Source organism: Ovis aries, chromosome 3 (assembly GCF_016772045.2).
Source record: "Ovis aries strain OAR_USU_Benz2616 breed Rambouillet chromosome 3, ARS-UI_Ramb_v3.0, whole genome shotgun sequence".
Taxonomy (NCBI): Eukaryota; Metazoa; Chordata; class Mammalia; order Artiodactyla; family Bovidae; genus Ovis; species Ovis aries.
The window spans coordinates 203,747,913-203,763,879 of record NC_056056.1 but is presented as its reverse complement, the minus strand read 5'-3'; the positions used below and the strand labels follow the sequence as shown (position 1 = coordinate 203,763,879).

Here is a 15,967-nt window from a genome sequence, read left to right as displayed (position 1 = left end):
AAGGGAAAGTGTTCATTGCTCAGTCGTGTCTGACTCTTTGTGACTCCACGGACTGTAACCCATCAAGCTCCTCTGTCCATGGGATACTCCAGGCCAGGGTAGTGGAGTGGGTTGCCATGCCCTCCTCCAGGGGATCTTCCTGACCCAGAGATCGAATCTAGGTCTCCTGCATTGCAGACACTCTTTACCACTGAGCCACCAGTGAACCCCATAAAAAATCTAGTTAAGATCTGTTACCACATGTAGTTTCTCTTGTGATGAGAACTTTTAAGATCTGCTCTCTTAGCAACTTTTGTTTTTCAAGGGTTTAAAAAAATTTTTTTTATTGAAATAGAGTTGATGAGTGTTTCCTATATGTATCAGAGGTAGTTTGCGTGTAGCACCTAGCACAGTGCCTGGCGAACAGTGACCACAAACTCACTGAGAGCTCTATTTCAGTTTTCACAGCTAGTGAATCGCCTGTTTAGGTGGGGCGTCCTCCCTTTCAAGGGCGGAGAGGAGCATGGATATGCTTGCTTGTTTCATTAAAGAAAGGGCCTGGAGTTCTGCCTGCATGTTCTGAGACTGTTTGCCGAAGTCACAATGGAAATGAGTTCTATTTTCTAACTTGGTGATTCCTGGGAGCTTAGTCCTGCCCTGGGGTACTCCACCCCAGGGCCTTGACCATTCCCATACTGCAAGTGTGCTTCTGTCTGAAACTACTTTCTTTCCTTGCCTGGATCTGTCATCTTTGACCTTCCTCACCCTCCTCCCCAGACCCAGCAGATCCTCCGTGTCCTCAGCCAAATGTCAGGGCTCCCCAGATGCCTGTGGTGTGCTGTGACGTCACTGGCAGAGTTGAGGCAAGGACACAGAGAAGGATTTCCTTCTCAGTATCTCAACAAAGTAGTCATGACTTCTAACAACGATGACCAGCCACCAGCATTTTCTGTTGTGTTTCCCGCAAGCCTTCTTTGGGGGCCTTCACGTTCTAGTTTAAAATGCTTGAAGGCTTTCTGCTTTTCCAGCCTCATGGGGTCCTGGGTAGCTACTTCAAAGAGCTTGAAGAGAAAAAACAGGCCACAACAGAACAGCCAGGATGCTTTTGGAAGGGAAATTTCCTTTTTGGGTTTGCTGTCTGCAAGAATTTCCGATGCAGGCAGACATTAATTCCTAGCTCCATGCTTCCTGATAAGGAAGCAACTTCAATAAATGCAGCTATTTATAGATGTCTTTTTTTAAAAAACAGAAAAAAAAATATATAACCAGAGGTCTATTGACCTTTTCTTTTGCTTCGCATTTCATGCCATGCGCTCCGTGTACATTTAAGGCAGTTCCTCTGGCAAATGCTCCAACACAGTGGCTCTGGTCCTGCAAGGAATGGGGGAAAGGCTTTCACTTACCTTGAAATTTTGAAGTAGACATCAGAAGCCTCTGGCTGTGGATTGTCCTTACCTGGTGCTGTGGGTTGTTTACCATGAGAGAGAGACAGAGATACCTGGCTCCATTCTACACCCAGTGTTGAACGTTTATGACAGATTAAGCGAGAGAGCCGTCTAAAAAGCAAAGCCGATGGGAACCAGTCTATTCTATGAATAGACTTGAACAACAGGAAATAAGAAATGTTATTTCCATTTCTTCTGCGTCCCTTCTCCCAGCTCCCCTTGGATATTCCCCGCTATCGGTACCACTGTGATCTTTCTCTTGGTGTTTTCAGGGGTTCTGCAGTTTGAGGGCTCCCTGTCCATCATCCTCACATCTGTCTACCTAACACTTGCCGGCTGGTCTGATAAATATGCAACGTCACGTTGGCTCAGATGCGCTCGGCCTAGGTTCCTCCCCGCCTCCTCTATGTTATCACAAAGCATATTGATTGGGCCGAGTCTGTACAGATGTGAGCAAGTTTCCATCATCAAGCAACAGGTACTTTTTTTCCCCATTTGCTTCATGCCTGAGTTCACAGTGGCTCAGACTCTTGGAGCTTCTTTCTTTCTTAGTTTCTGGCTGTGCTGGGTCTTTGTTGTGGTGCACAGGCTTCTCATCGCGGTGGCTTCTCTCTTTGCAGAGCATGGGCTCTAGGGGCACAGGCTTCGGTATCTTCTCACACCAGGGATCAAATCTGTGTCTCCTGCATTGGCAGGCAGATTCTTGACTACTGAGCCACTAGGTAAGCCCCCGCTTGGAGTTCCTGACATGACTGTGTGTGGTTTATCTTTATGTATTTTCAGAGGTCATTGTTACCAAGGACCATTGAGTGTTGCTGATTTCACGCGTTACCATCAGAGGATTCTGGTTTGATAACCTGAAGCATCCATGCGTGTTTTTTGGGGGACAGGGGGCTGATTTTTCTGGTCTCTTCTGAAGGAAGATAGGGTAGGATTTGAGAGATTTAAGCAATCCCTGTCCTGGACCATATGCTGATGGTAAATTCCCAAGAATAATTAGTCACCGCCCCAAAATATTTACTGCTCCCATCTTGGGTAGCTGGACTGAACCCCATTCTTCTGAAATTAGTCTTTGTCTCCTCTAGATCATGAAGACTTGTTGTTCAGTCGCTAAGTTGTGTCTGACTGTTTGCGACCCTATGGACTGTAGCACATCAGACTTTCCTGTTCTTCACTATATCCTGGCGTTTGCTCAAGTTCATGTCCATTGAGTTGGTGATGCCATCCAACCATCTCATCCTCTGCCGCCCCTTCTCCTTTTGCCTTCAGTCTTTCCCAGCATCAGAATCTTTTCCAGTGAGTCGGCTCTTTGCATCAGCTGGTCACAGTATTGGAGCCTCAGCTTCAGTCCTTTCAAGATCATGCATAAAAATAGTCTCAAATGGCGCACTAAGATTTCAGTCCTAGAAATGCAGACCACATTTTTGGATCCTGGATGAAGAGCTCTGGGTATGTGGTGGGTACAGATAGGATGCCTGCGAGGAAAATCCTCACCCATGCAGGGCTGTGCAGAGAACATGTTGTTTGATCAGTTTTTGCTGGGGCTGGGTTCTCTGAGCTGGAGTGGGAGCTTTCACTAAAATGGTTCACTTCAAACAAGAAGGGGAAGGTTTGCAAGGGGATAGATAACAGTCATTTTTTTTAAAAAAAGATACCTAGGTAAGTGTCGGCAAACAGCATGCTCTTAAAAAATATTAGCGGGCTATCGGGTATTTATGTAGCTCTACTTTATTTCATTTGTTTGTTTATTTATTTGGCTATGTTGGGTCTTGGTTGTGGCACTCAGGATCTTTATCCTGTCACCGGGGCTTCTCTAGTTGTGTGCTCTCTCTGGGGCATGTGGGCTCAGTAGTTGTGGCACTTGGGCTTTTCAGTGGCCCCTTGGCCTGTGGCATCTTAGTTCCCTGACCAGAGATCGAACCTGCGTCCCCTGCATTGGGAGGGGGATTCTTAACCGCTGGACCACCAGGGAAGTCCCTGTAGCTCCGCTTTAGAAGTAACAGGGTTAGGCTTTATCCATTTGTTTTCCAAGAGTGGCTTACCTTTGCAAATCAGTTTCTTTTTTTGTCATCACCCCCCCACCTTACAGTTTACAAATGCGTTGGTTTTCCTAGGGGCCGTTCTGAGGTCGACTGTGTATGAGATCCCACCTTAGGGAATCTGTTGCAATAGAGTGTGGAATGAGCAGTCATTGTCACTACTGCTTACTGACCACTTTCTCAGTGCCAGAAACTTTATGTGTATTATTCTGAATAATCACTAATACTGCATGGTAGATGTTTTGTCTAGTTTGTGTCTGAGTGGTGCATCACTTGCTAGAGTTCACCCAGAGAAAGCGGAGGAGCCGCAATTTGAATCCAGATCTAATTCCAAAACCCAGGCTTGTATTCACTTCACCATGTTGCTTCATAAAAGTACTGGGAAGTGTTGAAAATCATTTCCCTCTAGCTGTTGGTTAAAAAGAGAAAATCCAGATTTGCAGGTTGATTTTTTTTTTTCTAATTTAGGCAAAACTTATATAAATGGCCAACAAAAAAATGCCAAAGGGATAAAATCAGAGACAGACACTAAATCATCTTTTGAACTTAGAAGAAGATAAACTTTCAAATTCAAGCCTCTTTGTAGACTGGTATCTGTAACTTATTTTCAGGTGTCGGTAAAGGCTGGAGTGTTAAAAACAAAATGAAGTGAAAAGAGGTTCCTGTTGTTCACAATTTTCCATCTTTTTAAAAGTGATAATCTGCCTCGCAGATTATTATTCAACAGTAGAAATGCTGATGGCTTTACAAATGAAAACATTTCACTTCTTAATGCTTTTCGTTAACCTCACGCGCTTCTTCAGAAAAGTTGTCTGACCTGGTGATGTCTTGGGTTTTACCCTCATGACCTGCATTCCAGGAAGCTCTATTGCAGAGTCACAGAGCAGTGGACGCCCTTAACACAGGGGTCAGCCCGCCCAGTGTTGGCCCAGTGTGGTCAGTAGTAGGCGGGGTCGTCTCTAACACTTCACTCTTCCTCCCAGGGCCATCATTTCCTCACCCTGACTATATGATGTCCCTGGGTTCTTCCCAGCTTAGCCACTTTTTTTTTTGTTCCTTAATTCCAGAAGAGGAATACAAGGCGTATCAGCAGTGGCGCATTATCTATAAAATACTCATGATTATTCACTTGATTTCATGTGCTCAACATCACATTTTAGTGCAGATGGTGGTATTTTAATGACGCAGGAAATTGTGTTCGGCTTTGGCTGTGATGGTTTTGTGAGGATGTTCTCCTGCAAAGAAATTTGGAAATTCAACTCCCCGACGCTGAAGGGTGCTTCCCCACGCTGCCCATGCTGAGATCAGTTGATGCTTTTGTGGGTTGGGAACCCGAGCCAGCTCATGGGCTTTGCAGGTCTCCTGAAGGCTGCCTTAGCCAATTGCATCTTCCCTCGGTTCCCAGGACCTCAGAGTAGAACTACAGGCCCACTCCCCTTTCCTCCAAGCCCCCACACCGTTCTGGCCTGTAAGCCTGGCTCTTGGCCCAGTGCATTACGCACAGGTGTGACTTCTGGTAACTACCTCCTTGACCCCAAGTGCGTGATTTGTGGGAATCCCCTCAGCAGCTAGAGGCACGTCTGCCTTTCCTGTAACCTGTACAAATGATGGGCTCACTGTGCTCCCTCTCTCCGTGGTGTCCGTTGGGTTTCAGGCTTTCCAGACTGGCCACGCCCCCCTCTTTCGCTGGTCCCATAGCACAGGCACAATTAATTCCGCATTAATAGTGGGAGGGGGGAAGCCCAGATGGCCAGGGAATGGAGGCTTTCAGCTTCTCCAGTGCAAGCTTTCATGCTGACCTTTAATGTGTATTTCTGTTCACACAGCCCAACAGAGAGAATCCACCCTTAGACCGTCCCCTGAGTATGAAAGCTCACACTCAAGAAACTATTTCTAAATGGAGCCCCTGTACCAGTTACTCGAATCCTCTGCTCATTGCCACAGGCTTTGAAAGGGGGTGTAGGATGAGGGAGAAGAGAATCAGCGGCGCTGATTTGTGAACAAAGCTGACGAAGGGTTTTATTTTGCTTCCTTCAGTAGCTCTCAAGTCACCAACATTGAGAGCTCCTTGCAGGGAAACAAATATGAGCCGATGATCTGGTGCCAACCCTCTTGGGGACATGAAACGACTCTTTCTCCTCACGAGCCTGACTTGAGGAAGCAACTGTGTGGCCAGGCAGGTTCGCAAACCTGTTATTCTGATGACAAGCTGGAGGGTTCATCTGTCTTGGGCGTATTTTCCTGGTAGATGACAACCAAGGGGAAGGGGGAGAAATTGCTTCTCTTTCTTTTTTCACTCTGATTCCTTACACAGCGCTGTTCTCACAGCTCTGAACTCTCGCACTTACTCTTTTCACTTCTCCTGTGAAGTGGCCGTGAGGTTGGCTCGCGAAATCCCCACCCGGACAGGCAGCAAGCTTATGTTCCCCTGTTTGCAGTTCCGCCCCGTGTGGTGTGGGCCACTTGCTGATCTTACAGTCTGGCTGTGATTCAACGGTTCACCCAGATATTTGGGGTTTACTTTTAGGAACATGAAACTCGAAATTCCCTGAGAGAGAGATACCCCACTTGAGAGTCATGGGTTACTCTTTCCTCGTGTTCTCTGATGGTGGAGAGGAACTTCAGAGACCCACAGAAATCTGAACAGGTGTGAAATGTGCTTGACCTTTATAAAATAATTTTTTTATCTTTTGATTCCTTAGCAAAGAAGAATTTCACTTCAGATAAGTCCAAATGAGTGTGCATGTGTGTTTGAATGTGTATAGCGGAGGGTGGGGGGCTTCCCAGGTGGCACTGGTGGTAAAGAACTTGCCCGCCAATGCAGGAGACATAAGAGACACAGGTTCGATCCCTGGGTTGGGAAGATCCCCTGGAGACCAAGGCAACCAGCTCCAGTATTCTTGCCTGGAGAATCTCATGGACAGAGGAGCCTGGAGGGCTACAGTCCATTGAGTTACAAAGAGCTCGACATGACTGAAGCGACTTAACGTGCATGCACCAAGGGATGGGGGAGTTTGGTTGGGAACTGTCTCAAAGCTAATACTCCAGACATCTGCTTCTTGGAGCTTCTGTGATGACTTCTACCACTCAAAGTGATCCAGGGAATGAAGTTGAACAAGTACAACTGGGCATTGTCGCCTTGGCATTGTACATTCAGCTGGGTAGCCATCTCTCATCTGCTGCTCCTTTGTTTGCTGAAGGAGTATTGAGATTCAGAAAGAGGCTGCCTTCTGCACTTGTATTGTCCAGACAGCCCTACTCTGATTCTAGAACTGAGGGCTTATCATTGTCTGTGAACAGGGCCCATGTTATGCTTTAGAAAGTGTGATCACCAGCTGCAGTGGGATGAGAGTGCCTCAAACTTGAATATCTCCCAAGATGAACTCCTGTGGTACCTGTAATTCTTCTAAGGTATATTCCTTTGGATCAAGCATTTTTTCCACCTAGCTCTACTTTTTTTTTTTTTTTTTTTTTTAATTTATTTGGCTACGGTGGGTCTCAGTTGTATCATGTGAGATCTTTCATTGTGGCACATGGACTCTCTAGCTGTGGACCATGGGCTTAGTTGTTCCCTGGCATGTGGGATCTTAGTTCCCTGATCAGGGATCAAACTCAAGTCCCCTGCACTGCAAGGTGGATTCCTAACCAGTGGACACAGGGGAGTCCCAACCTAGCTCCAGTTTTAAAAGTGAATAATTGTGATAGCAGATGATACGTTGGATCGAGGTAGTTAATACTTGACATCCTTGATGTCTTAATGAAAATTAGTTTAACGAATCTCTTGAATCTTTTAAATTAGACGGTCCTTGGTCAGATCCATAGTCAGCACAGAAGATCAAGTGAGGGATCTGAGTTGGAAGTAAACCCCGTGATTTTGCTGGGGGCTGGCTTTCCCCATGGAGCAGACTAAATAAGATTAGATGGAAAATCCAGACCCCTAGATTTAGGCAAAACGTTGTGAACCTGGATCTGTGAGACCAAGATGAATCATCTGATGTTTCTTGTGTCTAGCTGTTGGTCTCAAGACGTTGCCTGAATCTTTATTAGCTGAACAATGCTGGACCTCTCTAGCTCACTGTCAGTGTGAGAAGGTGTAAGTCATCTGCATTTTCTTGAGAGGAGTAGTGAACTTGGAGGTGTAAGTCTAAATCCTTAAGCCTTTCAACCATTCTTAGCAGAGTGTCTCTACTCTGGGATGACTAAATCGTTGATTGCATACATATAAGGGAGCTGTTAATCCAAGGCTCAAGTTGAAGGGGCCAGGAACACCTTGGCTTGTGTGGAAACTGAAGCAACTGGCCGAGCTGGGTGGCTTCTATGAGGAGTGGGCCTGTGGCTTTGGGAGAAAGAGTCTTCAGAGTGTTCCATATGGAGCAGTAACTTCATTTATTGAGTGCTTACAGTAGGCACTTTTCACATGTATTATATTATTTAATCCTCACAACAGACCTATGAACTGAGTTTTATTGCCCTCACTTTACTGATGAAAGGTCAGGTTTAAAGAGGTTATGGAACTTGGCCGAAGCTACAGAGCCGGTAGCTGGCCGAGCGGGTCAGACCCTCCTCGTTACACCTCTCCTCTCAGTCTGAGCCAAAGACTGAGTCCCTAGACCATTCTCTTAAAGAACTTGAGAAATCGTGTTGGATCCCCCTCTGTGATCCAACTGTGGTTAAAACCTCATAAATTTTAGAAAAACAGAATAACTCACTAAACCTGAATCGTAAATTCACTCCTCAGAAAACATCCACCACAACCTCAAACCTCAGGGTTAATATATTCAGATTTCAGTGGGCTATAGGAGTCTTGCTAGCCCCTTAAATATCTCTCTGCTTCCTGGTAAATAATACCCCTTCCCGATTCCTGGCACATGAGTAGCATAACCAGGTCAGATCCTATGACTCTGCCGTTCAAGTTCAGTCTTAAGTACAGAGTGAAAATCCAGGATTGCCTTAGTTCTCCTCTGTCTCTCTTTGTCCTGTCTCTTGTGATACAGCTTGAAGTTCATTATCACTCCCTCGTTTTGTCCTTTAGGTCTCTGTGTCATTTTCCTTTTCACAACTTTTTTCTTTGAATGAAATAATTTGAAATGGAAAATTAAAAACTTAACTGTGAGTCTGGCAGTTTTCTGCTAATGCCTCTGTACTAAGAAGCTTCATAAAATATTATATATTATTCTTCACTTCAGCCCAGCTGCTCTGGGTGCTTACCCACTGAGTCATTCACAGTATGTCTGAGAGATTAATTTTTATAAAGCTGTGGTTTGGGATCTTTTCTCCCCTTCCGTGTTTTACTTTAAGTCCCCACCAGGAAAATTTGTGTAGGAAAGAAAAAAAAAACCTATCACCCTTGATAAAAGGTGACTTGTCAATATACGTGCTTTAGGAACTATAATTGGCTATTTTATTTTTGTGTACCCTCTTGGTTTGAAATACTGCCATCTTTCTACCAGGAGTCTAAAGTGTGTGTGGGCATGAGGACAAGAATGGGTGCTTTGTGTTGAAGTCTGTTGTGTGAAGTAGGTACATCTTCATAGATGCTTTTTTTTTTTTTGGAGTTTGCGCTTTTTGGAAGAAGCGGATTAAATACATAGTACATCAAATTCTACTTTAAATAATCCTGTGCAAACAGTGCAAACTCCGTTCCTTTTCAGATTAGCCCCTTCCATGAATTTAAATCAACATTGTGCATGTGCAGAGTTTAAAAAATTAAATAATTCAGTAAAGCTTATGGTGAAAAATAATCAGAGATGCCTATTTCTTGATGAAAGTCACAGCCACGATTCCCTCTGGGAGAATTAAAGCTCTGGGTGTGACACAGTGTGGTGGGGTTACAGGGCTCAGGAGAAGGAGGAAGATGGGGTGCCAGGGTTCATTTCAGTGGGGTCCCCACCCCCTGAGGGAGAGCCACACTGTTGATTCCAGCAGCCCAGCCGCCGCCAGCCAGCCAGGGGTGTTTTCAGGACTCAGCTGCCAAAATTTCTTGACGCAGCTCTGCTCAAAGGCATATGCTGGGCTCACTTCTGAGGGAAATTTCCTTTTTGGGGAAGTTGAAGCAAAGGAATTTCCTGTGTGGGCAGACAGAGCTTCCTGACTTGAAGGCTTCTTGGAAGGGAAACAGTTTCATAATGAAATGACAAATTAAAGACATACCAGCCGGGTTCACTTCAAAACAGCTATTGAGAGCGCAGGCAAAGCCCTATTATACTCCCTCACAGAACAAAAATAAATCCCATCCTGACAGGTTTCTGTATGCTGGATTATATCCGTCCCCCCACACCTTCCCTCACAGCCCTCAGCATCTCCCTTCCTCCCACCCCCGCCATTAGTCTCTATCTTTAACAGGCTCTGAGCAGCCAGCCGGGAGGCTGGGAGCATCGCTAGCCGCCTTTCTTTGTGGCTTCACCCAATCCTGACCAACACGGAGGCCTTATAGGTTCTGTGAGAGCCCCAGGCTGCCAAGAAATGACCCCTTTCCTTCCTGCTTTGACATAAAGCGATAATTGAAAGTGTCTTCAACCATGGGGTTTAAAAAAAAAAAATAAAAGACCATTTCCTCAGGCTGGCCTTTACAGTCTTGTAGGCAGTAAATGTAAGTGCTCTTCTGGTCCTTGGAGCTGGGTCTCAAGTCTGGTTTGCTGAAGAAAATTAGGGTCTGTGTTGGGCAGATGATGTTCTTATAACCTGAACTTATAATTTTATGTAGTTAAATTATATAATTTTATGTCTCTGTATGTATGTTTACATGTAACTTTATGTAGTCAGCCAGCACTTTTTTTAATTGACTTGAATATGCCTTATGAATTAAGCTGCTGCTTTGGTAGAGCAGACTGGGAAAAGGAACAATGGCAGTACTATCTGAAGTCATTATTAATTGGTGGCTCAGAGGTTAAAGTGTCTGCTTGCAATGCGGGAGACCCGGGTTTAATCCCTGGGTCGGGAAGATCCCCTGGAGAAGGAAATGGCAACCCCCTCCAGTATTGCCTGGAGAATCCCATGGAGGGAGGAGCCTGGTAGGCTGCAGTCCACGGGGTTGCAAAGAGTCAGACACAACTGAGTGACTTTACTTTGCTTCTTCACTTTAATGAAGTAGAAAAGGTGCAGATTTTGGAATTAGATATCTAGCACCAGCTCTAACAAGAGACAACTAGCAGTTGGGATGAGTCCATTTAACTTCCTGGCCTCAGTTTCCTTATCTCTGAAGTGGGTACAGCAACACCTGTTTCACCTTGTGAAGAAATTGAATTAGTCGCTCAGTTGTGTCCGACTCTTGGTGACCCCATAGACTGGACTGTAGCCCACCCACCAGGCTCCTCTGTCCATGGAATTCTCCAGACAACAATACTGGAGTGGGTTGCCATGCCTTTCTCCAGGGTATCTTCCCGACCTGGGGATCAAACCCCGGTCTCCCACATTGCAGGCAGATTCTTTACCACCTGAGCCACCAAGGAAGCCTGTTGTGAAGAAATGAGGAATTATGATTTCAGAAACACTTCATACTTTTATCTGAAGCCTCGCCCAAATATTGATAGCACTTACTCTTTAGTCACTATTGGGATCTTCAGGGGTTGAAATACAATATTGGGTTGAAACAGCAGAACTGTAGAATTTGTAGGTCAGTTTGCCAGATGTTTATTAGAGGTGTTCTGTGTGTGCAGCATGCTTGGGCTCTGTGGGGAGGAGTCAACAAAGTGTGAAGTTTAGAGAGGTCATGTGGTGTAGCAGAAAGAATCTTGAACTTGGGATCAGGAGGTCAGGGTTCAATCCTGGCTGCCACCCAATACTCGGTGGCTCAGGGTGAGCTGTTCAACCTTTATGAGCCCCCGTTGCTTATCTCTAAACTTAGAGGAACCCAAACTCTATGGCTTTAGTAAGTTCTGTTCTGCTCTGACATTGTCTGATCAATTTTAAGAGGCCTCTGCCTTTTGCTGATAGGATTTATTCTGAAGAGGAAGGAAGAAATACTCCATGTATAACTGATGAAGAAACTTGCTCAAGAAGCTAGATAATTAGTGCATATGATGTAAACAAACAAACAAAAAAAAACCTGCAGCTTGCCAGATATGTCAGCAATAGCGATCCATTTGTGTGTATATAGGTGGGGGGGGCAGTGTTTCTGAGTGAATACTGACTTGAAAATGACTAGGGTTGTGGGTTGAAGGTGGCTGTTTCCTCAAGAGAACTTGTCCCAGGATTTTGGTTTACCTTCTCCCAGCTGCTCTGGGGGATACTCGGCTTGTTTTCAAATGGCTGTTTGTATAAGCCGTTCCCATTGTGGATATCCTTGTCCAAAGAGGCTTCCACGATAGAGGGTGTGATGCTGACCGATCCTGCCAATTAGGTTTTATTATGTGCTGATGTGTATTCATTTTAGGGCTGCCACGTTATTCTTCCTCTCATCTTACATTTGTATGAGTGAAGGACTATTACTGATTTTGCCTCAAAACAGTCCTTTCAGTACATTTTTTTTAAACTTTTTATTTTCTTTTGGGAGTATAGCCAATTCACAATGTTGTGATGGTTTCAGGTGGACCACAAAGGAACTCAGCCACACGCACACATGTATCCATTCTCCCCTAAACTCTCCTGCCATCCAGGCTGCCACATAACATTGAGCAGAGTCCCCTGTGCTATACAGTAGGCCCTTGCTGGTTATCCGTTTTAAATACAGTGGTATGTCCATGCCCATTCCAAACTCCCTAACCATCCCTTCTCTACATCCTTCCCCTCTGCCAATCATAGGTTTGTCCTCTAAGTCTGGGAATCTATTTCTATTTTGTAAATAAGTTCATTTGTATGATTTCTTTTCCGATTCTGCACATAAGGGATGTAGTAGGAAGTTTCTCCTTCTCTGTCTGACTTGCTTTACTCATTATGACAATCTCTAGATTCCATGTATGTTGCTACAGACGGCATTATTTCATTCTTTCTCGTGACTGAGTAATATTCTATCGCATGTATGTACCACATTTTTTTTTTATCCTTTCCTCCATCAGGGGACACTTGGGTTACTTCCATGTCTTGGGTTTTGTAAACAGTGCTGCAGTGAGCATTGGGGTCAGCACTCATTTTTGATTTGACAAAACCAAAGTGCTAGAAAAACTAGGTGCCATGTAGAAGATGACAGTTGTAAAAGGGTGACACGTTAAGCCTTGAGTCAAAAGAGCTGATGTTTATTGAGTGTGTACTGTGTGTTACTGGAGCTTTATAATAGATCATCTCATTCCTGTTGTTCTGCCAACAAGCCTGAGAGGTAGGTGATAATATGTTCATTTTATAGACTCAGGAACTAGGGCTTTGAAACATTAGTAACTGGCTCCAGGATACAAAACTGGTTGGTGGTAGAGTCAGAATTTGAATGCAGATCTGTGTGCTCTTGAGCTTGTGTTCTTCCATGCCTCCCATCTGTGTTGTCCATTGTTATGAAATTGACCTCAGTGCCTAGAAGTGGAGTCAAAACTGTATCAGGTACCTGAAACGAAACAAAATGAACCTCATAGTCAGCATGCTCCTGAAAGAGCAGGAAAGCCTGCAGCTTTCCAGTGGTGGAAAATCATATACCTGGGCGTAAACCAAGCAAGCAGAGCCCTGCCCCCCTGCCTCTGGAAGATAACCTGTTTGAGTTCATCACAGGGCCAAACTGGTCTAGAGCCTCATTGGCCAGTTCTGGTCACACCTTGAAAAATAGATCAGAGATCTGCTGACTATGTTTCAGGCAGTTAAGAACAATGCCCAATGACAGACTGCCTCCTTTTCCTTGTGAAATTCTTGGGATATATTGTTTGTGGCTCTCTGGGCTTGTTCGGAGGAAAATTAAAATCTGGTTCTGTTCAAGAAACATTGATTTGAACAAACACTATGCTCAGTGCTAGGAATGCAAAGATGAGCAAGGTAGGAACTTGGTCTGAGGGAGCAAAGACTTGGACAATGATTCAACAAAACCAGTAATTACTGAGCTCCCACCGTGCCAGTAAATGGTAATTATCAGAGACAAATAAATATCTAAAAAACTTCCATCCAAAGATGTGTTTTAAGTCTCTACAGAAAGAACTTTTTTTTTGTCTTGATCCTGTTTGATTTTATTAACTTTCCTCTACAAGTAAGCTTTTAATGTGCGCTCTATTGTTTAAGCCCATTTTATTATTATTTTTACTTGACTATTGTGAAAATAGCTTTGGACTTTCTCCTCCTCATTCTCATTGTTAATCTCACTTTTCTTCCCCCAAGAATATAGACTTTCAAAACAATTTTTCAATAAAGGCCACAATATTTTTTAAAAAGTCACATCTATTTAAAACACAGATAACATCCTAGAGAAAATCTGAGACAAACATACAATTTTGACAGTATCTAATAATAAAAAGACAGTACTAAGCTGTTCTTTGGCAAATGTAGCAAAATACCACGTGTATGTCATTTTGAGTTCATATTAAGGGTAGACCTGGTGTCACTTCTGCAGAGAAATGTAATCTCTCATGTTGATGTTTCACTGGCCTTCTAGCTGCCATCGTGTCTGTCTGTTGTTGTTGTTTTTTTTTTTTTTAATCCTTTTCTTCATTACTTCATTATTCCCCATTTGGTCTTAAGGTAGAAAAAAAGAAAGTACTGTTGAAACGTGTGCATGCTCAATAGTGTCCGACTCTGCAATTCCATGGACTGTAGCCTGCCAGACTCCTCTGCCTATGGGATTTTCTAAGCAAAATCACTGTTGAAATCCTCTGACCCAGTCTACACTTTAATGGGCTCCTTTGCTCTTCTGGTGGAATAAGTAGGAGGGAAATGGAAGAGATGGATGATTATTTATTCTGTTTGGATGCAAGGAGCAGGGAGGCAGGGCTGGTTTAGAATAAGAGCTGGTGTGCACTCCTCTGCATCCTAGTCCCATGGGTGGGATGACTCCTTGGATGCTTTTCTTACCTGGCAGCATCGCAAGGGGAGAATCCATTAGGAGGAAGAACATATTAATGGAGGAGCTGCAGGAGCCGAAGAGGTGGAACAAGGAGCAAGGTGATTGACAGGTGGATGAAATTCAACATCCTTTCTTTTCAAAGTTTTTTTTAAAAAAGGAAGTTGCTAATTAATAAGTTCGAGTTGTAGCTGTTATTTGGGGCTTCCCTGGTGGCTCAGTGGTAAAAGAATCTGCCTGCCAATGCAGGAGACATGGATTAGATCCCTGGGTTGGGAAGATCCCCTGGAGGAGGAAATGGCTGCCTACTCCAGTATCCTTGTCTGGAGAATCCCAATCCCTGGACAGAGGAGCCTAGTGAGCTACAGTCCATGGGGTCACAAAAAAGTCAGATGCAACTGAGCGATTGAACAATGCCACATAGCTTCTATTTAATGCTCCTTGCTTTTCAGATCAGCAGAATATCAGTGAGCGGCTGTGGGGAGGAAGAACTAAATTCGCTGGGTCTTGAGATCCCTAAGTTGACTGCCAGGCCTTGAATGTTGGCAATTGATAGTGTCTAACTGGTGGCGCCAATGGTAAAGAATCTGCCCGCAATGAGGGAGACCCAGGTTCTATCCCTGAGGAAGATCCCCTGGAGAAGGGAATGGCCACCCACTCCCATATTCTTGCCTGGAGAATTCCATGGACAGAGGAGCCTGGCAGGCAACAATCCATGGAATCACAAAGAGTCAGACACAACTGAGCCACTAACACTTCAGCAACCACTTGCTTAACCATTTCACTGACCATCAAGGCCCCAAGGGCCAAGGCAGTGGCCTAGGTTCAATTCTGTGTTCGCAGAGCAACACAAACTCCGCCTCCTTTGCTCTCCTCACCCAGCTGGAGTTGCCTCCGCTCATCAAAAAAGAAACCAGAGAACTTTGTGTTCTTATGTGGTCCAGGCCCAGCTTGAAGCCTGAGCTCCTGAACATGAGCCTGTCAGTCCCAGCCTCCCTCCCTTCCAGGACCCCTTTTAGAGGATCCTAACAGGGAAGTCACATCTAGCTACTATCAACCAGATAGTCCACAGCATACCTGCCAGAAACCTTAAGATTTAGGGGAAATTAAAATAGGAGGTGTCGCACAAATGTAGCCTTTTTCACCACTACCGAAAGAAAATCTTTTTGACTTCTCTGAATAAAAAATAAATAACAGCTTGGTTCCACCTTCCTGGTTGAGCCAGGGCACTTGCGTGGGACCCAGAGCGATTCTGGCAGGCTTGAACTGGTGACCAATGTCAAGTCTGTTTGTCTTCACATTAGAGACTTATTGTGATGATATTGCCCTCGAGTTGCCATCTAGGAAAGAACTCCAGTTTCTAAAAATGTAGAGATTAGCTCCCAGTAATGCTTTAATAGTCCACAGCTCACAGTAATAAACTAGTGTGTCAACAATATGTTGCCGATGATCAATAAGCGTTACCACCCTCCACATTTCACTCTGGTTCTTTGTGAAGTAGTGTGATAACTGAGTCAATCACTCCAACCTAGGGAGCGGTTGCTATGTGTGAACTTTGTTGTGTTAAAATCTTGAGACATCCTTTCTTTCCCTCTTTTCTT

The 15,967-nt window shown here is 44.5% G+C and overlaps 1 protein-coding gene across 6 annotated transcripts in view; it reads left to right on the top strand.

The window, feature by feature from the left end:
• Positions 1–15,967, top strand: part of ETV6 (ETS variant transcription factor 6) — a 289,292-nt gene that overhangs the window by 129,529 nt on the left and 143,796 nt on the right. The gene's annotated exons all lie outside the window — the stretch shown is intronic.